This window comes from Budorcas taxicolor, chromosome 5, assembly GCF_023091745.1.
Source record: "Budorcas taxicolor isolate Tak-1 chromosome 5, Takin1.1, whole genome shotgun sequence".
NCBI lineage: Eukaryota > Metazoa > Chordata > Mammalia > Artiodactyla > Bovidae > Budorcas > Budorcas taxicolor.
Window position 1 is genome coordinate 154,910,764 of NC_068914.1, and position 20,462 is coordinate 154,931,225.

Consider the following 20,462-nt stretch of genomic DNA (forward strand, 5'->3'; position numbering starts at 1 on the left):
GGAAAGAACTTGGTGGAGACAAACCAATGGCATTAGCCCTTGTTGTTGGACGGGCTTTCTTGCCGTTCCACCAATAGTTTGAAGATTTGACTAACGAGTGACATGCTGACAGTCCAATGACTCACAACCAGCCCACATTCAGCACTTCTGAGGGGATAAATCAAGGAGCCGGGACGTATAGATTCCGTTATTAGGCAGTACTGGATGAAGAGAGGAGCTTAAGGGGAACAGCGCGAGGGCGAGGCACTAATGAACTAATAAAAGGAAAAAGACGATGGTTGCGCCAACTGAGCTCGGCCGCCATCATGCTCTAGTTTCCCCTTCGCTTCTCCGCGTCCGCGACCGAGGAAGCGGCCTCTGGGATGCTGAGGGGGTGTGTCCCCGAATGATTGGCGCAGGCAGCTCAGCCAATCCTAGCTCGTCAAACGGAACGCATTTGACCAATGAGGGGCGACGGCTGCGGCGAGGCATTGGAGGGGCGGAACGGCAGCTTGACGGGCACAAAAGCCAGCCAGTGAGGGCCGGCAGCATCCTTCCTGCGGCCAATGGAGTGGGGCTCTGGGCGGGGCCCCGAGTGTTTGTGTTGTGGTTTTGGGGGAGGGAGGCGGAGGGGAAAGTTTGTTTATTTTGTTTTTAGTTTCTGGGGTCCCCGTGTTTCTCGGAGGCAAAGCGGGAGGGATTGACCCCCTCCCCCGAGCCTCTCAGTCCCCCTACTACGTCGCCTCCATAGCCTGCGAAGGAGCGGGGACCGCGCGCATCGCAGCGCATCGCCTCACAGCGGAACGCCGCGCACTCGGAGCCGGCACGGCTCGGCGGTGAGTGAGGACCGACGGCCACCGCCGCCCTTCCCCTCCCCCCGCTCACCGCCCAGTCAGAGCCGGGCGGCCGGGTGGGCGAGGACGTCCGCGGGAGCGCGCGGCGCGGGGCCGGCCTGTCAAGCTGAGGTGCAGCGTGTGCGTGTCCTCGCGAGTGAGCGCGCGCGGCGGGGAGAGGGCCGGGAGGGGCGTGAGCGCGCGCGGGGCCGGCGGGGGCGGCGGCGTTGGGCGCGCGCTCCGCGGGGCGGGCGTCTGGTGGGTTTGACCCCCGGGCGGGGAGGGACGCTGGCGAGGTCCGCGCTCGGGGCAGGGGCGCCCGGAATGGCCGGGTCGGGGCGAGCGGGCGCACGCGGCGGCGGCGGGCGTCACGCGCCGGCAGGTGTGAGCTGGGGGAGGGCTTCCGGGTGGGCCGGTCAAGTCGAGTTCGCTTCCCGTCGCCGGGGCACCTCGAGGCCGGGAGGGGTCCCCATCGCGGCGGAGAGCCGAGGCCCACGGAGGCGCGTCGGGGCCCCTTGCGCGTCAGGCCTCGGAGCCTCCCTGTCTCCACCTGTGTGCAGGACCTGCGTGACAGAGTGAATGCGCTCCCCTGCCCAACCCTGGCCGGGGGTCCCAACTCCACTCCTCACCCCGGAGCCCTGCCTGTGTGGCCTCCTAAGAGTCGATTAACTCTTCCCCAGGGAACGGAGGGCGAGGAGACTATCATCGGACGACCAGCCAAAAGTGTTTTCTGCCATTCCCTGGTCCTGCGCCCTTGGTTTCAAACTAGTGGGTTTCCACAGTGGGCTGAAATGGACTATGTAGTGGCTGAAGGCACCCAATAATGGTAGCCTCTTGTCAGTGACCTTAAGGCCCGGCCCATCCTCGGTTATTTGAACACCAGGAGTTAGTCTAGGTCTTTTCAGGCTCCCTGCTTTTTCACGTATCTGCCGGCTGCACTATTACTTTCTAGCCTCGGTGCTAAAGGTTGAAGCCAGGCATAAGGTGAATTCAAGTTGGCCATTTGCTTACAATATAGGCAAAATATAGAACAAAATTAGCCAGAGATGTTTCTCCATAGTCAGTGAATAAAACGTTGTTAATTACTGTTCCCCTCCCCCAGTAGTTAAGCACACAGAAATAAGATATATAGAAATCTTACATTTTAGCATTTTGTGCAAGTTTAACAATAGCGGCTGTTTTCTTCCTAGTTGTGGGGAATTTCAGTAGGATGATAGTTTCCTAATGATTCGGGTGGCTTTGGCACTATGTTTAGCTTTTGGTAGTGTTATGTAAATGGCTCTTAAAAAGCAGAACTTTTAGCACGTTGACACCTCTACCGTGTGCGTTGTCTCACTAGGTAGGTAGTAGAAGAGTGGTGAATGTAGTAGGTCCATACACTAAGGCAAGTATCCAGAACACGAATCAGACTGGTTTGTTCCACTTAGAATGCAGTGATGATGTGATGCCTTTAAAATAATTTTTTAGTTCTTGACTCTTTTTAAGTGCTTGTCCCAAACATTTGAGCAGAAAAGTTTCTGATGGGACTAAAGGAGAAGAAATTCCCAAGCGGCTTTTCTAAGGTAGCACATAAATGTCATGCCCTTTGGGAGGTGGGTTGGGAAATATTTTTGTCCTCATTCAAATGGAAGCACTTAAAAATCTTTTAAATCAGAACAGTGCCATTTGTTCAAATGGTAATGATAACGTTAGCTAACTTTTTTTTTGGCGTGCTTTGCCTATGCCAACCTGCTTATATTTTTTACCTAGTACTTACCTCAAGCCTGTGAGGTCGGCATCATTACTGTTTTATGGATGGGAAAAACAGCCTCCAAAAGCCATAGAGCTAGGAATTAAAGGGCATCGGTTTAGTCTTCAGTCTGATTTCAAACACTATGCATGTTTCATTTTGCACCCCCTCCCAAATTATCCAGAGGAAGAAATTCAGAAAGGACACTGAGAAGCAGAAAGGGATGGGAAAGGGAAATGTGACTGATGATGAGGTTCTTCATCTCTAACTTAAAAATTAATGAAACTCATTCTTAATTTTTTAGAGATCAGCATTTTTGCTGGTGTTACATCTAAGCTTTGTTTTAATTTCTTCCCTATTTAATTTAAGTGCCTTTATTTCAGGGGTCAAGGCTTTCAGAGCCTTTTGCGCAGGTCTACACTTTGATATGTTGCTCTTGTCAGTTAATCCTTCCAGGAACCAGGCATCATTCAGTTTTGTATCCAGCAGGGTGCTTGATACATATAATAGGAGCACAGTAAATGTCAGTTTACTTAAGAAACAGTTTAGAATGTCATGACTTAGGGTTCATTTTAGCGGTTTTAGTTTAATGGGACAGTAAAGAGAATAGCTCATGTGCTAAACGCATGTTCTGGAAGAATACTTAAATGGAGCAGTTCATAAAGCCTGGGAAGTAAATTTTTTAATTTTGAAAATTTCTGTTATTAATATAGTAACATTCTGAATGTTAACACATGTACAGATTCATATAACCAGTGCCACAATCAGGGTACAGAATGGTTCCGTCACTCTCCGAAGACTCCCTCATGCTCTGTCCCTTTTGAGAGCCCTGAATTCTGTCCCAGAGAGAAACACTGAGGATCAGACTCAGGCTCGTTTTGCTTTTTTTTTTTCCCCTCTTTTCAACTACTTGAAAATGTTATTTACTTTTGGGATTTAAACTGTCACTGCTTTGTGTGTTAACCTCAGTATCCATGTCTGATCTCTCTTCCATTCTCTAAAACAACATCCATATTTACCTGCTGGAATTCTTCCCTAGTGCTTCATACTCAGTATGTTTAAGGTTGTGCCTCCCAGCCACTGTCTCCCAAATCAACTCTTCCATCAGATTTTTCTTTATTTTTGGTGGTGCCATCCTTCTCCCAACCTTGCAACCCTGGAAAACTTGAAAGTGAAAGTCGCTCAGTCTTGTTTGACTCTTGGTGACCCCGTCAACTATACAGTCCACGGAATTCTCCAGGCCAGAATACTAGTGTGGGTAGCCGTTCCCTTCTTCAGGGGATCTTCCCAACCCAGGGATCGAACACAGGTCTCCTGCATTGTAGGTGGATTCTTTACTGTCTGAGCCACCAGGGAAGCCCCAGGGAAAACTTGGGGCCTTATTATCTTTTGGCCATGCCACACAGCACGTAGGTTTTAGTTTCCTGACCAGGGATCAAACCCATACTGCCAATGCAGGCAGCATGGAGTCCTAACCACGGGCCCGCCAGGGGAGTCCCTTGAATGGCCTTATATTACACTCTTACCCCAGACCAGGTATGTTGCTATTAAGCTACAAAAGCTGGCTCCTGCCTCTTTGCTCCCAAGCCAGCTTCTGTTAAGGGGGCTGAGCAGACAGAGCACAGGTGGCTGAACACTTGGAACCCATCAAGATTGGACCACTTCCCTGATCAGAACCCCTCACGGCTTCCCATTGCACTTGGATCCATTCGGGATTTATTTTCTATCCCGTGAGGCTGTGCAAGATCTGGCCTTCGCCTGCCTTTCCAGCCTTCTCACACCTTTTTTATGACCCACATGCCTTCTTGACATTCTGACTACATAGGCTTTCTTTCAGTTGTCTGAATTACCCAAGCCTTTTCTAGCCTTAAGGTTTTTGTGCACAGGACTCTCCTGGCCTGGGCCATTACTCCCCCTGGTCTTCACCCACCTGACTTCAGGGTTCACATGAAATTGTCACTTCTTCAGAGAGTCTTTCCTTTATGACCTCATCCCACCACTCCCCTCCCCCTCAGATCTCTCAGAGCTTCCTGTTCTTTTGTCATAGTTCTCACCACTGTTTTTGATTCAGTACCATGTCTGTTTTGTTTCCTGTACCTCCAGAGCTGAACCAAGGACTAGGCATACAGCGGACTCCCAGTAAATATTGGTTGGCTGTGTTGTGAGTCTGGGTGTTTGCTTTTATAATTTATTGCTATCTTGTAGCTTTTGGTAGCCTTCCTTTCTGCCTCCTACCTACTCTGAACTTGATCCCACTGGCAGAGGTCTTGCCACAGAGAAAGAGAGATCTGGAATCGCTAAAGAGGACACCGATTTTGTTCTCCAGAATGGCATCTCTGCCTGGGAGCCCTTCGCGCTGAGCCAGATGAGATCTAACCTAACTCTAAACCGGAGTTGGGCTCGCTAGTCCGCTGAGCAGTGCACCTTGGTCATCCAGGCTCACGTCAGTGCTTGCAGCTGTTCCTCTTCCCTCACCTCACCCTGCTCTTGGTTTTTCCTTCCTCTCTCCACCCAGCGTGGGACTTCTAAAGACCTTGTACACTTTCCAGCTGAACCCGCTTACCCTTTGACATTTGCCGGCCTTTTGACATTGACAACCGCCTCTAGTGTCTTGACCCTACGGATGGCCCCCACACTCCTGAAACAGGGCTTCGTTTATGTTTCCTGCCCCCTCCCCAAATCTACCACAAGCACTTAGGTTTAAAAACATTCAATAGTGTTTCATAGCCTCAAGGGATTAAACTCTGTAGCTTGTTATTTAAAGCTCTCTGGACCAGCACTGTGCAGTAGAAATAGAATGCAAGCCGCAGATGTGAACCACACATGTAATTTTAAATTTTCTAGTAGCCACATTAAAAAGGTAGAAAGAAAGGGTGAAATTGATTTTCATAACACTATTTACATCGAGATATCCAAGATGTTATATAAACACATAATCGGTTAAAAAAACATATTGAGGTGCTTTACATGCTTTTTTTCATGTGAAACTGAAATCTGGAGTGTACTTTTCACTTAATACATCTCAGTTGAGACTCACCACATTTCCAGTGCTCAATAGCTACATGTGGCAAGTGGCTACCATGCCGGGCAGCACAGCTCTGAACCGTGTCCTTAGCATAGTTGGAGGGCTATACTGGGCTAATTTCCACCACTGGCTTTTTGGTAATGCTCTTCTTCTTCTTGAAATCAGGTCCTTATCCAAATATGTTAACCGTCCTTGCTGAGAAACCCAGAAAATTCAGTTCTCACCGTCTTTTAGCCATTTTAACATTAATTTTTTCATGTTGCAGTTACTTACAATATTTATCAGTTTGTATTATAATCAGGGGTAGTGTTAAAATATTCAAAAACTGATAAGACATGGGAATAGGTGCTAATGAATTAGAACTTGTGGCAGCTGTGTTCTCATCTGTGTGTACCTGCTGAATTATAGCTCTGATTGTCCTGGGATGTGTATTATTGTCTGAGTTCCTTGAGGGCAAGCTACAAGACTGAGTTCCTTGAAGGCAGGCTTTTGTCCTACTCAACTTTGCCTCCCTAAAAGGACTCCTTACCTGGCTCATAGTAGATCAGTTCAGTCCAGTCGCTTAGTTGTGTCCAACTCTTTGCGAACCCATGGACAGCAGCATGCCAGGCTTCCCTGTCCATCACCAACTCCCAGACTTGCTCAGACTCATGTCCATTGAGTTGGTGATGCCATTCAACCATCTCATCCTCTGTTGTCCCCTTCTCCTCCTGCCTTCAATCTTTCCCAGCATCAGGGTCTTTTCCAATGAGTCAGTTCTTTGCATCAGGTGGCCAAAGTATTGGAGTTTCAGCATCAGTCCTTCCAATGCATATTCAGGACTGATTTCCTTTAGGATAGTCTGGTTTGATCTCCTTGCTTTCCAAAGGACTCTCAAGAGTCTTCTCCAACACCACAGTTCAAAAGCATCAGTTCTTCAGCACTCAGCTTTCTTTATGATTCAGCTCTCACATCCATATGTGACTACTGGAAAAAACCATAGTTTTGACTATACGAATCTTTTCAGTAATGTCTCTGCTTTTTAATGTGCTATTTAGGTTTGTCAGAGCTTGCTCATAGTAGATAGTCTGTAAATATTTTAAATCACTGAACAAATGCTACCTTGTACTTTGTTTTATTCTTTGTGCTACATTTTATCTTTTCAATTAGAAACCAAAATACAAGTGCTTTGAGGACAGAGATCATGAATTATGAAGGACTAGATGGCAGTTTCTTGATTGTCTTCATAGGAGAATTTCTTTTGAATGAAAATTCACTTTAAAAAAATAACTGTTTAGAAGTTGTTGTGGGTTTTCAGGCTGGGCAGATAATGAAGGGTGACTTTAATTTAATGAAATTTAAACTTTCCTTTGTGGTTTTGTAAGCTGGCTGTAAAAGCAGCTTCAAAAGAAGAGCTCCTTGGAATTAATGCAAACTCTTCCAGTTAGGGGCATGTTTGGTTCCTGGAAAGGACCTGAACTAGAAGTGAAAAATCCTGGGTTGGTTTGTATTGTAGACATATACTTGGGTACCAGCTATGTTCCAAGCACAGGAATGATTGAAAATTCAAAAACATAGTATGAAAAAGTACAGCTTTAACACAAAGATGGTCTGATTAATTCTTTCTAGGAATATGGAATTTCTCTTTGCTGCTGTATACTTTCCTCATTTCTAGCATGGACTACACTGTATAGTGTTTCTAGCACTCTCTTGCATCAGCTTGTGAGTTTCTCAAGAGCAAGACTTGCATTCATCTCTGTATGAATGCACACACTGTACTGCGCCTGCCATATTGTAGGCACTCAAATGTTTGTTGAATAAGTATCTTCAAATAAATTAGTTTGCAGAACTTAATTTTTTCCCTTGTAAGTAGGGAATTCTCTGCCTCAGAGAATTGTAGAAACTGCAGAAGGAATAATCGCTTAAGACTATGTGTCTGTTCTGTATATGTTATGCCTCAAATATAAAATATTTAACTAAGAAACAAGTGTAACTCTAATCACATGTCCTCCCTACTTAAAATTGTTAACCTGTCCCCCAAACACTGCCATCCACCCTCTGGAATATAAACTTCACAAGAATAAGCATCTGATCTGTCTTGTTCACTAAATGCCCAGGGAAGACCGTGCCTCATTTCCTGTCCTTCTTTCCTTTGTTGCCCATACTCTTGTCACACTGACCTTCTGGCTCCTGAAATGCATATCCCCTCCCTGCTCAGGATCTCTTCCTTGCACTTGCCATTCCCATGGTCTGGAAGCTTTGCACCTCAAGCCTAGTTGTTGCCTCTTCAATCCTTGGAGCCCTGTTTATGTGTTATTTCTTAAGCACACACCACCGCACCCCCCAGTAGAAGTGCTCCTTTTAAACACTCAGAGCACTTAATTTAGTTGTAATTAAGTAATCATTTAATTTTTATATTGTTTCCCTGCTAGAAAATAGCTATGTGAATAAAAATGCCTTGTCTGTTTTGCTCACATTTTTATCACCAGTACCTGGCACCCACTGCAGTATTCTTGCCTAGAGAATCCCCATAGACAGAGGAGCTTGGCAGGCTGCAGTCCATGGGGTCGCAAAGAGTTGGACACGACTGAGCAGCTCAGCACGGCACAACACAGCATCTCCCACTGTAAATTACACATAGTAGGTCCTGAATGAAAATTTTTCAAATAAATTAGGAAAGAAAACAGAAAAGTATCTCATTCTGATGGTTTAAATAAATATATGGGGGCAGGGAGGGGCTTTCCATTTTAGGTTGTCTCTAGGGTCTTTTTTTTTTTAATTTCTACCTGTAATAGGTAAACATTTCATTATTATAGAAAGAATATTGTAATAAATTTTAATTTGTATGAGAATTTTATCCAGTCATTGTAGAGTTGGGGTTTTCTTTTCTTTTTTTTTTTTGGCCGTGTATGGGATCCCAGTTCCTCAACTAGGGACTGAACCCAGGCCACGGCAGTGAGAACCTGGAATCTTAACTACTAGACCACCAGGGAACTCCCCACTGTAGAGTTTAATGAGTATCTTTTTAATCCTTTATTAGTAGAAATGATCAGAATGGTTATTCCTTTAAACACTTTTTTATGTGGTCAGTACTTACTTGACTACAGTTGACACTGAATGTTTGCATGTGCACTGTGTGCTGAATGCTGGGTTAGGAGCTAGGACTACAGGAACGGGATAAGAGATTTTTGTTCCCAAGACACGCACGGCCAAGTGGGCAAGGTGGACACAGATGAGTGCCATTTGGTGTTGTAAGTGTTATAGTAGACATTCAGGGGAGGGGGCAGGGGTGAAAAGGAAAGTCGTCCACACAACTAGAAGTCAGGAAAGCCTTTCCAGGGAAGGTAACATTTACACTCAGTCATGGAGGAAGAGGGCATTTCAGGCAGGGCAAACAGCCTACACAGAGGCCTGAAGGAGCATATTTAGTGTAAGGAGAAGCTGGCACAGTGGTGTGCTTTTATAAAGCTGGTGTCAGGGTACAGGGCCAACAGCTGTCTTACAGACCTGTAAGTGACATGTCAGACTCAGATTACACTACATTTCAGAACTGGAGATAGTCTTAGAAATAATTGTTGTGATTCCATACATTTAAATTCATAAAGGCATCATAAAGTACCATTCAAAGAAGCTAATCATAAACCAGAATGATGCTTGTCACTTCTAATTAATATACTTGCTTGAATATAGCACCTATAACTAGGCAAATGATTTCAGGTGGAGTTAGAAAGTTGTGACTCCTTTAAGCTTATCTAGGAGCAGAGTACTCTTGCCTGGAGAATCCCAGGGACGGAGGAGCCTGGTGGGCTGCAGTCCATGGGGTCGCTAAGAGACCGATACGTTTGAGCAACTTTACTTTCACTTTTCACTTTCATGCATTGGAGAAGGAAATGGCAACCCACTCCAGTGTTCTTGTCTGGAGAATCCCAGGGACAGCAGAGCCTGGTGGGCTGCCGTCTGTGGGGTTGCACAGAGTCGGACACGACTGAAGTGACTTAGCAGCAGCAGCAGGAGCAGAGAAGCATAAGCATAAGATTGCTGGGAGAAATATCAATAACCTCAGATATGCAGATGACACCACCCTTATGGCAGAAAGCGAAGAGGAACTGAAGAGCCTCTTGATGAAAGTGAAAGAGGAGAGTGAAAAAGCTGGCTTAAAACTCAACATTCAAAATACTAAGATCATGGCATCCGGTCCCATCACTTCATGGCAAATAGATGGGGAAACAATAGAAACAGTGACAGACTTTTATTTTCTTGAGCTCCAAAATCACTGTACATGGTGAGTGCAGCCATGAAATTAAAAGACACTTGCTCCTTGGAAGAAAAACTATGACCAATCTAGACAGCATGTTAAAAACAGAGACATTACAAGATCCATCTAGTCAAAGCTATGGTTTTTCCAGTGGTCACGTATGGATGTGAAAGTTGGACCATAAAGAAAGCTGAGCACCGAAGAATTGATGCTTTTGAACTGTGGTGTTGGAGAAGACTCTTAAGAGTCCCTTGGACTGCAAGGAGATCATACCAGTCCATCCTAAAGGAAATCAGTCCTGAATATTCATTGGAAGAACTGATGCTGAATCTCCAATACTTTGGCCACCCGCTGCAAAGAACTGACTCACTGAAAAAGATTCTGATGCTGGGAAAGATTGAAGGTGGGAAAAGAAGGGGACGACAGAGGGTGAGTTGGTTGGATGGCATCACCGACTTGATGGACATGAGTTTGAGCAAATCTGGGAGTTGGTGATGGACAGGGAAGCCTGGCATTCTGCAGTCTAAGGGGTCACAAAGAGTTGGACATGCCTGAGCAACTGAACTGAACTGAAGAGCGGAGAGTAAAGGAAGTCACCTCTAGATTGCTTGAGACAAGTGCTGATCCACCTCACAGGATCAGATACTGAACCAGTCAAAGGGTTGATGTCAGAAGGGATTACCTAGAAGGGCCTCCAGGTGCATGTACTGGGAAAGATGATTTCTACAGCTTGAAATTCTAGTTTTACTTAACCTGTAAGTCTAGTCAGAGCTATGGTTTTTCCAGTAGTCATGTACAGACGTGAGACTTGGACCATAAAAAAGGCTGAGCACTGAAGAAACACCAAAAAATTGATGCTTTCAAACTGTGGTGCTGGAGAAGACTCTGGAGAGTCCCTTGGACTCTAAAGGAGATCAAACCAGTCGATCCTAAAGGAAATCAATCCTGAATATTCATTGGAAGGACTACTGCTGAAGCTGAAGCTCCAATACTTTGGCCACTGATGCAGAAAGCCAGCTCATTGGAAAAGACCTTGATGCTGGGAAAGACTGAAGGCAGGAGGAGAAGAGGGCAGCAGAGGATGAGATGGTCAGATAGCCTCACCAACTCAGTGGACATGAATTTGAGCAAGCTCCAGGAGTTAGTGGAGGACAGAGGAGTCTGGCGTGCTATAGTCCATGGGCGTTGCAAAGAATGTGACACAGTGAATGAACAACAAAAAGAACAACATAAACCTTTAAGTGGTTCACAGAGCCAGCATTAGCTTAATTTGATTCTCAACTGAAAGTGGAGAAAGGAAGAGTCATTGGATGGAAATGCAGCCCATTTTCTTTCAGTTTACACCTCTTTAGTTTAATAACTCTTTTTCAGCCCTGTTATTCTTAAGTAGTGCCTCCTTTTCCCCAGTTCACCCCAACTCTTACTGTCTTTCATCCTGTTGTCATTGTTAAGTACAATTAGGAGATGTCTGGGCTTTGTTGGCTAACCAGTGTTTCTCAGATTTTCATATTCAAAACTTGATAGTTTTCAGAAAGAGAGGTGACTAAGCTCTAGTAGTGCTGATCCCATTCAGAAGATGATAATTAACCTATTACAAAGTCGATTGCTACAAATTTCTGTGTGTACGTTTATTGACCTACATTACAAGGAGCTACAGAGATAATGGATGGTAGGGAAAATGACACCAGTGAATATAGTTTATTGGAAGATGTTTGGAGTGAAAAGGAAGGAGAAAATGGAAGCAGAGTGAGGCTGAGAAGGCCACAGCGTCTTGAGGTAAGATAGAAAATCTATTTAAAGGTGTAGAAATGAGACAGGAGGAGAAGCAGCAGGGCAGAACCTTTAAAAGAATGACTTAGCTGTTAAGGATATGGCATAAACTGAGTAGAACTGATTAGGTCTAGAATGGCATCAAGATTCAACTTCCAGTAGACCCTGAACCTCATTATACACTCATGGTAATATACTAGCATATGATAAACGACACACCCGCAGGCACCGTGACAGTTCTGACGCTGACCATAAAAGGGCAAAAAGTGGGTGGTGGCCCAATTCCTGGAAGTCCCTGCCCCTTCCCCCTGAAATAGTTGGAATAATCCTCCTACCCGCTAGCTTACCCAGCCCATAAACACTGAGCACCCCATATTTTGTGGCTGCTCTTGACTTTTGAGACAGCCCACACTCTGTGTGCGGAGTGTGTTTCTACCATGGTTGCTCACATTCTGAGACGGGCTACATTCTGTAATTGGAACGTGTATCACCTTCAATAAACCTGCTTTCTAATTACTGTGGCTCACTCTTGAATTCTTTTCTGTGCTAAGCCCAGGCCGTCGCTTGGTGGCCCATCCCAGGAACCTGCCCACGACCTGGATCTTGACCATTTTCTCATGCCCCATTTTCCTGCAACCTCTTTACAAAGGATATTGATAAATCATTTTAGTTATCACTTTGCCTCTTGCTGAATTCCTTCTGCGCTGAGACATAAAGAACCTGAGCTTCATTAAGTCCTGAGATGAGTTACGCAGTTTCAGTTGGAAGATCGTGGGTTTGAGTCCCAAGTGAGGTGCAATTTCAGGAAGCACCCAGGAGAGCGGAGTGATAACTAGGACAGGTTTCCTGTAGTTCCTCCACAGGAGAAGCGGGAGAAGTCAGGAGTCTGCTCTTGGATACGTAGAGCCTGAAACAAGCTTATCCACTTTGTTGCTTTTGTGGCACTCACAGAATGGTTTGCATGCAGTAAGCAGTACTAAGAGATAAATCCACCAGATTGGAAGGAATTATTGATTGTAGCTTTAAACTTGTTCCAGTTACTATATCATACTCTCTGTATTAATGACAGATGAACATGTTTATTATTCCTGTATTTTGTGAGTAGTACAGTTAATATTGTTTTCTTCCCCTAGAAGTGTTAATTACATGTATACATTTAAAATGTACCACAGATTTTTTTAAATTTATATATTTTTTGCTTATTTACTGGGCTGTGCCAGGTCTTAGTTTCTTTCTTAGTTGTGGCACGAAAGATCTTTGAGTTGTGTGGCATGTGGGATCCAGTTCCCTGACCAAGGACCTGGGCCCCCTGCATTGGGGATGTGGAGTCTTAGCCACTGAACCACCAGGGAAGTCCGTGGCATGTCTTCATTTTTCAAACCTAGGAAGAGCCTCCAAAAGTAGGAGAGGTCCAGGCTCCCTGACTTAGGCCCGGGTCAGTGCATTGCAGGAAAATGGGGCACGAGAGGCTGGTTATGTTCCAGGACTCGGATGAGTTTCTAGGATCAGCTGCCAAGGTGAGAGTCCTTGACTTCGCACAGGAAAGAATTCAAGAGTGAGCCATGGTGAAGTGAAAGTAGATTTGCCTAAGATTTGCAGTCCACAGACACAGGGTGTTCGGTCTCAGAAGGCAAAAGCTGCCCCCAGATACGGGGTGGTTAGTTTTTATGGGCTAGATAATTTCACAGGGTTCCAATGTGAAGGAATGAGTGAGAGATGAAGCCCAGGTCCCCTTAGGAGCTAGGTGTTTTTCCTTCAGTGAAAATCTTGCTACTGGTGTATCATGCTCAGTAATATCCTTTCCGTGAGATATTTTACCCAAATATGTATCTCTTTGAGACTTCTATTAATAAGTAAACAACTCTACTTAGATGTACCGTGGACAACAGATTTTAAAACAGTTTCACCAACTACTCTTGTCAACCTTACTTTCTCTATAAAAGTTTTATAGTTTTATATGAGGTGTTTAACATTTATGATGTTTTTATTTTGCAGTGTGGCTCTATACCCGTAAACCAAAGAGCACACTAATTATAGATTCCTGCTTAAACCATGCAGGAGGAGATCTCTTTCTGCCCCCACATTCCTAATGTATGGCCAAAACATAGGCCCACAGGGGAAAGCATTACTTTTAAAACACCAAGAGAATTGGTGAAAGGGCTCTTTGTGGAAATAACAAAACAAGAGAATGAAAATGCAAAAGGCATCACAATTCAAGCCAGTAAGGGCTGGTTTGAAAACTTTAAAAAGGGGACCCTGTGCCCCACACAGAGCTTGTGAGGCAGCCTCAGCACTTCGTGACATCACCCTACGCTTCCCGAAGCTGCCAGAGCCAGGGCTCCACACCGAGGCAGCGTGTTTGCTTCTGAAGCAGAGGCCTGCCAAGCTTGTATTCACTGCGCTTAAACACGCGTATTGAATGTCGTTTTCTCTTGTTTGCCTTTCATTTGGGGGGCCATTCAAAAAGGTAACTCTGGAGGCTGGAGATGGGTCTCTGCTTCACCTCCCTAAATGATTTGCTCTCTTGATCGGGTCCCCTCGCTGGTAACCATCCTCTCAACACCTGCATCTTGAAACCCCGAAATGCTGCATCTTGAAACATTGCCATGTCTTGTAGCTCTTTTCTCTCTAGTTTTGGACTTGGAGCTGCTCATTTTTTGTTTTCATGCCACCATCTTACTTCTGAGTCATCCTCAGGCTATGTGTGGATTATTGAAACAGCTTCCTGTGCCTCGTCCTATTCCTAGTTTCCCTCCAGAAAACATTTCCTATGTACTATTTTCTTTTCCCTTCTTGGTCAACCTTTCTTATTCTGTGAAGTCCAAACCTGTGTGTCTGACCCAGATCCTTTAATGCTTCCATCTATCGGCTCTTGTTCCCTAGAGCTCTTTGCCCTCTCCCATACAATCTTTTCTCTGTATTTCATATGATTTTCTCCCTTTTTGTCCCTGTATTTTATAAGGGCTATGCATTATGTAAAATATTCTCCCTTGTTTTTGGATTCCAAACCATTTCCCTTCTTACTCTTAAAAAACATTCTCTAAACTGTCTCCCTGGAAGTATGTCATTATTAAAGACCTCTTCATTTAGATACAGTTTGTTTTTATTGATATGATTGTGACACTAATGAATCAGATAAAGTTTGCTAATTTCATTCATTACTTCTAGTGACTTTTTTGTAATCATTTTGTTTTTCTTCTATACACAATTATATCATTTACCGAGAATGACAGTTTTGCTTTCTAATCTTTGAGTTCTAATTCTTTTTTTTTTAGTTATTTATTTTTTATTTGGCTGCATTGGCTGTTAGTTGTGGCATGCTGGATCTTTTGTTGCAGTGCGTGGATTCTCTAGTTGTGGCACACAGGCTCAGTAGTTTGGTATGAGGGCTCCAGAGTGTGTGGGCTTTGGTAGTTGTAGCACACAGGCTCTTTAATTGTGGCATGGGGGCTTTTTAGTTGCTTTGTGACATGTAGGATCTTAGTTCACTAACCAGGGATTGAACCCATGTCCCTTGCATTGCAAGGTGGATTCTTAACCACCGGTGATGGTTGTTCAGTTCCTAAGTCATGTCCAGCTCTTTGCAACCCCATGAACTGCAGCATGTGAGGCTTCCCTGTTCTCTCCCAGAGTTTGCTCTAACTCAAGTTCATTGAGTTGGTGATGCCGTCCAACCATCCCGTCCTCTGTCACCCTCTTTTCTTCCTGCTCTCAATCTTTCCCAACATCAGGGTCTAATCCCTTGAATCTGTTTGTCACTTCCACTCTAAAATCATAAAGGTTTTGATTTAGGTCCTACCTGAATGGTCTGGGGGTTTTCCCTACTTTCTTCAATTGAACTCTGAATTTTGCGATAAGAAACTTGTGATCTGAGCCACATTCAGCTCTATGTCTTGTTTTTGCTTACTGTATAGAGCTTCTCCACCTTTGGCTGCAAAGAATAAAATCAGTCTGACTTTATATTGACCATCTGGTGATGTCCATGTGTAGAGTCATCTCTTGTTTGTTGGAAGAGAGTGTTTGCTATAACCAGCGCATTCTCTTGGCAGAACTCTGTTAGCCTTTGCCCTGCTTCATTTTGTACTCCAAGGCCAAACTTGACTGTTACTCCAGGTAATAGTCACTTGACTTCCTACTTTTGCATTCCAATCCCCTATGATAAAAAAGGGCATCTTTTTTTTCGTGTTAGTTCTAGAAGGTCCTGGAGATTGTCATAGAACCGTTCAACTTCAGCTTCTTCAGCATGAGTGGTTGGGACTGCCAGGGAAGGTCCCTGAGTTCTTTCTTGTCTTGTACTGGCATAGTACTATGTGCTAAGTTGCTTTCAGTTGTTTCTGACTCTTTGCAACCCCATAGACTGTAGCCCACCAGGCTCCTCTGTCCATGGGATTCTCCAGGCAAGAATACTGGAGTGGGTTGCCATTTCCTCCTCCAGGGGATCTTCCTGACCCAGGACTTGAATGTACGTCTCTTATGTCTCCTGCATTGGCAGGTGGGTGCTTTACTGCTGGGCTTCCCTTGTGGCTCAGCTGGTAAACAATCCACCTGTAATGTGGGAGACCTGGGTTCAATCCCTGGGTTGGGAAGATCCCCTGGAGAAGGGAAAGGCTACCCACTCCAGTAATTGGGCCTGGAGAATTCCACAGACTGTATAGTCAATGGGATTGCAAAGAGTCGGACACAGCTGAGCAACTTTTACTTTCACTTTTCTTTTCCGCTAGTGCCACCTGGGAAGCTCTCAAGTGCTATAATGGAAGTAATGTAAGCAAGTGACAAATGTTGGAGAGGATGTTGAGAAAAGGGAACTCTCATACACTGTTGGTGGGAATGTAGATTGGTACACCCACTGCAGAAAACAGTATGGAAGTTTCTCAAAAAACTAAAAATAGAAATATGACCTAGCAGTTCCACACCTGGGATATATGAAACAAACAAACAAACAAAGAAAACGCTAACTTAAAAAGATACATATATCCCAATGTCCCTAATAGCATTTTTTACAATAGCCAGGATATGGAAACACCCTTAGTGTTCATCCACAGATGAATAAATGAAGATGTGGTATATACAATGCAATACTACTCAGGGATTAAAAAAATAATGAAATTTTGCTGTTTGCAACAACATGGATGGACTTAGAGGATGTGATGCTTAGTGAAGTAAGTTAGAGAAAGACAAACACTATAATATCAGTTATATGTGCATTTTATAAAAGTAGTGAATATAACAAAAAGAAACAGATTCGCAGACACAGAACTAGTGGTTACCAGTAGAGAGAAGGAAGAGGGGAAGGGCAAAATAGGGGTAGGAGATTAAGAGTTATAAACCACTATATATAGAATAGAATAAGTAAGCTACAAGAATATTGTGCAGCAAAGGAATATAGCCAGTATTTTATAATAACTATAAATGGAGGATAACCTTAAAATTATACTGTGTTGTATCCGTGAAAGTTGCGTATATTATACCTCAACTACACCTCAATTTTTTTTTTTAAGTGATATAAATGGGCATCTTTGGTTTTCCCCTAGACTCAGAGGGAAAGCATTGTTCCATTAAATGTGATGTGTGTGTTTTTCCTAGTTACTCAGCCAGATACTCGAGGAGTCCCCTGCAGATCTTTGGAGTTCTGTGTCTGTGCAGCTTTCCTCTCTCCAGTACTCCTGTGAACTACAAACTGTCGCTGCCTTGGACTTCCCAGTATCTCAGCTCCATCTCCTCAACGAAGGGCGGTCTCCGAGTTCTACCTGGGTTCCCCTTCCCTGTGCTTTGGGCTGGAGACCTTCCCTAGGTAGCAGACTTGGACAATTATAGGGCTTAATTAGCTTGTTTGTTACTGTCTCTCAGGAATCACTGTCTGTCCTTCCTTGCCCGATGTCTGATGTTTTGAAAACCATTGTTTTCTATATTTTGTCCAGAATTATAGTTGTTTCAGGTGCAAGGGTGCATCTGGTCCCTGCTAATCCCTCTTCTCTGGAAGTGGAAGTGCTGCCTTTTCTGGAAACATTTGAGGAATTATTTCGGAGTTGCTTCCAGAGTATGAGATATTCTTTGGAATTTCCGTAGGGGAAAATCTTCAGTCTTTCAGGGTGGATATGATTTTAGGGAGCAACCAAGAGTCATTTTTAAGGTCTGATTAAATGCTTTGTCTGGGTAATACTGTTTGGGGTCCAAAATGATTTTGAGGTAATGAGGCAAAGTTCCTTGTGCAGTTTGTAAACTGTTTTGGAAGCAAAATAAGAGTTGCAAAATATTTTCAGTGATGGCAACCTGATTGAAATAAATATAAACCTTTTCAGGGTATATATCTTGAAAAGTAACTTTCAGGTGAATGTTTCTGTAGATTGGTTGGTATATATTTAATATCAGTCTGTGTTTACAACTGACGCTTAACTGCTTACTAAAGCTTTCTCACATTGTTTTTATGTGATACTCTCTCTCCAACTTGATTATAAACTCAAGGATACCTGGATACTTTTGTACATTCCTTCAGTACACTGCACTCCTAACTGTGGAAGCTTCTTAAATCATGAGAATAAACTAATTTCTGTGTAGGGAAACCAAGATCACCCTGTCAAAATACATTGCATGATATAAAAGAATGTAAAATTTGGTTTTGATACAGGTACAGCATTATTACATTATTAATACATCATGATTTAAATTTAAAGTAACTTGTATCAGATGTTGGATTCCAGTTATATGAGCACGTATCTGTATCTTTCTTACACTGTAGGAATTATGTGAATGACCTAGTTCAAAAAGATGCCTTGAATCTGGATCTGTTATGTAATTAACCAAGGGATATTCTTAGACCGTAGTAGATTGGTACACGCACTACATTATATGCAACCTTAATCACTAGGCATGATTCTTGGGGGGTGGAGGTAAAATTTCTTGTCTCACAGTCTTTGTTTTCTAGCACCTAAAAGCCCCATTATTCCCAACTTCACCCCTCCATTAGGAAATAAGGACTTTTTAAACATATTCTCAATGGATTAAAATCTTAGGTTTTTAGCTTTCAACTTTGATATTCTTTAACTTTGTGTTTTTAGTTAACTGAATTTAGAGCTTTATGTTTCTTTTATAGTAAATCTGTTAATAGTGAGTTTGGAAACTCTTTTACTTACAGGATGTTCTCTTGGCTTGCTCTTTATCCTTGATGCTCCTGTACCTGAATATCTTTTTGTTGTCTTCTTTTTTCCCCTCCTTTTCCTTCCATTTCTGTTTTGTTTAAATAAAAGGGAGATTACTATGGGAAATATTTCTTTTTCTTACATATAAGATGAACTTCTAAAAATCCAAATTTACCCTGAAATTTTTAATTTTAATTAATTAAAAATTCCATATATCAGTGATGTTCTCATATGTACTCTTGCTGATGGCCACATATTTTTCTTAGATAGTACGAACCACAATTTAGTAAATAATGCTTGTGAGAATAGCATTATTCTTTGTTTCTGTGATATAGCAATGACCATGTTTGCTACTAATATTGCTTTAAGGAGTGTTTTCAGTTATTTTTCAATCTTTAATTTCTTTGAGTAGTATAACTTTGTGAGCGCTTCCTTTGGATAGAAGCCCCAGATTATTTATTTGGGTCTTCCCAGGTGGAGCTAGTGGTAAAGAACCCACCTGCCAATGCAAGAGACGTAAGAGGTGCAGGTTTGATCCTTGGGCCTGGAAGATCCCCTGGAGGAGAGCATGGGAACCCACTCCAGTATTCTTGCCTGGAGAATCCCATGGACAGAGGAGCCCTGTGGCTGTGTCCATGGGGTCAAACAGAGCCAGACTCGGCTGAAGCGACTTAGCACGCCCACCACCTCACACATTTACTGAACAGGATTTTCACTGCTTTTGTGTCTACCAGTTGTGAAATGAGGTTCCTGCTTGCCTTCATTGTTTCTAGCATTTGCTAGTTCTGGATATGAGAGAGAGTTGGGGAGGAAGGAAGGATTGGTGTATGCTAAAAAAATAAACCAGTTTTATTTCATGTAGATACCAGGGTTTAAAATATAATATTGTACTTATGTTTATTAAAATGTTCATTCTATCTCTGTTTTCACATGAAATCTTCTAAGTTACTCTGCATTGTAATTAACTATAGGTTCTTAATAGTCTTATGTTTTAATTCTTTTTTTAATCTGGCTTATTGTTTTCTCTCTGTAATAGAGACTTTTGAGTTTTGCAAGCTTTGTTATCATTTGTCATTCAGTCATATATTATAATAGAATTGATATATAACTGGACTAAAATATTTAATTTTCCTTACTTGTATATGTTCGATTTCTTGACTTTTGTGTTCTGTTCATCGATAACTACTTGGATTGTGTGACTTCTTTTTGATTTTGATTCTTCTGATGATTTAAATTGGTACTTGTTAACTTTTAATATCTGTGTTCCTCTTTGGTACATTAAAAAAAAATCCTATGCCCTTTGTTTTGGGGTTTTTTTAAACATAAAAAGAAAAAAAGCAAATTGACAGAGATCTGCTTATTTTTAGTTTTACAGTCTTTACCCCATTCTGATACGTCTAAGGGATTCTTGCCCGCTGTAGTAAATTTAATAGTCATCTGAGTTAAATTCACGCATTCCAGTCCATTTTAGCTCACTGATTCCTAAAGATGTCGATGTTCTCTCTTGTCATTGCCTGCCACCACCCTCCTGTCAAAGACTGATTTTAGCGTTGCCTTCAGAGAGAAGTTGACTTAAAATAATATTGAAGTGGTATAAAATATTCTAACTGATAATATATTTATAGAATTATAGATATTCAAAGTAGTATACTTTGATAGTGATAAGTTTTAATTAAAATTAATTCATTCAAATTTATAGGAATATTTTTAGAAAGACACATATTTTGATAAAGATTGACAGGACTGTTTTAATAAA

At 42.9% G+C, this 20,462-nt stretch overlaps 1 protein-coding gene across 1 annotated transcript in view; it reads left to right on the forward strand.

Annotated features, from left to right (window-relative positions):
- The first annotated feature begins 646 nt into the window (after positions 1–646).
- The window catches only part of TNRC6B (trinucleotide repeat containing adaptor 6B), a 250,583-nt gene continuing 230,767 nt past the window's right edge, over positions 647–20,462 (forward strand). Inside the window, exon 1 of the mRNA XM_052639336.1 lies at positions 647–815. The gene's annotated coding sequence lies outside the window, so the exon portion shown is untranslated. The remainder of the gene's footprint in view (positions 816–20,462) is intronic.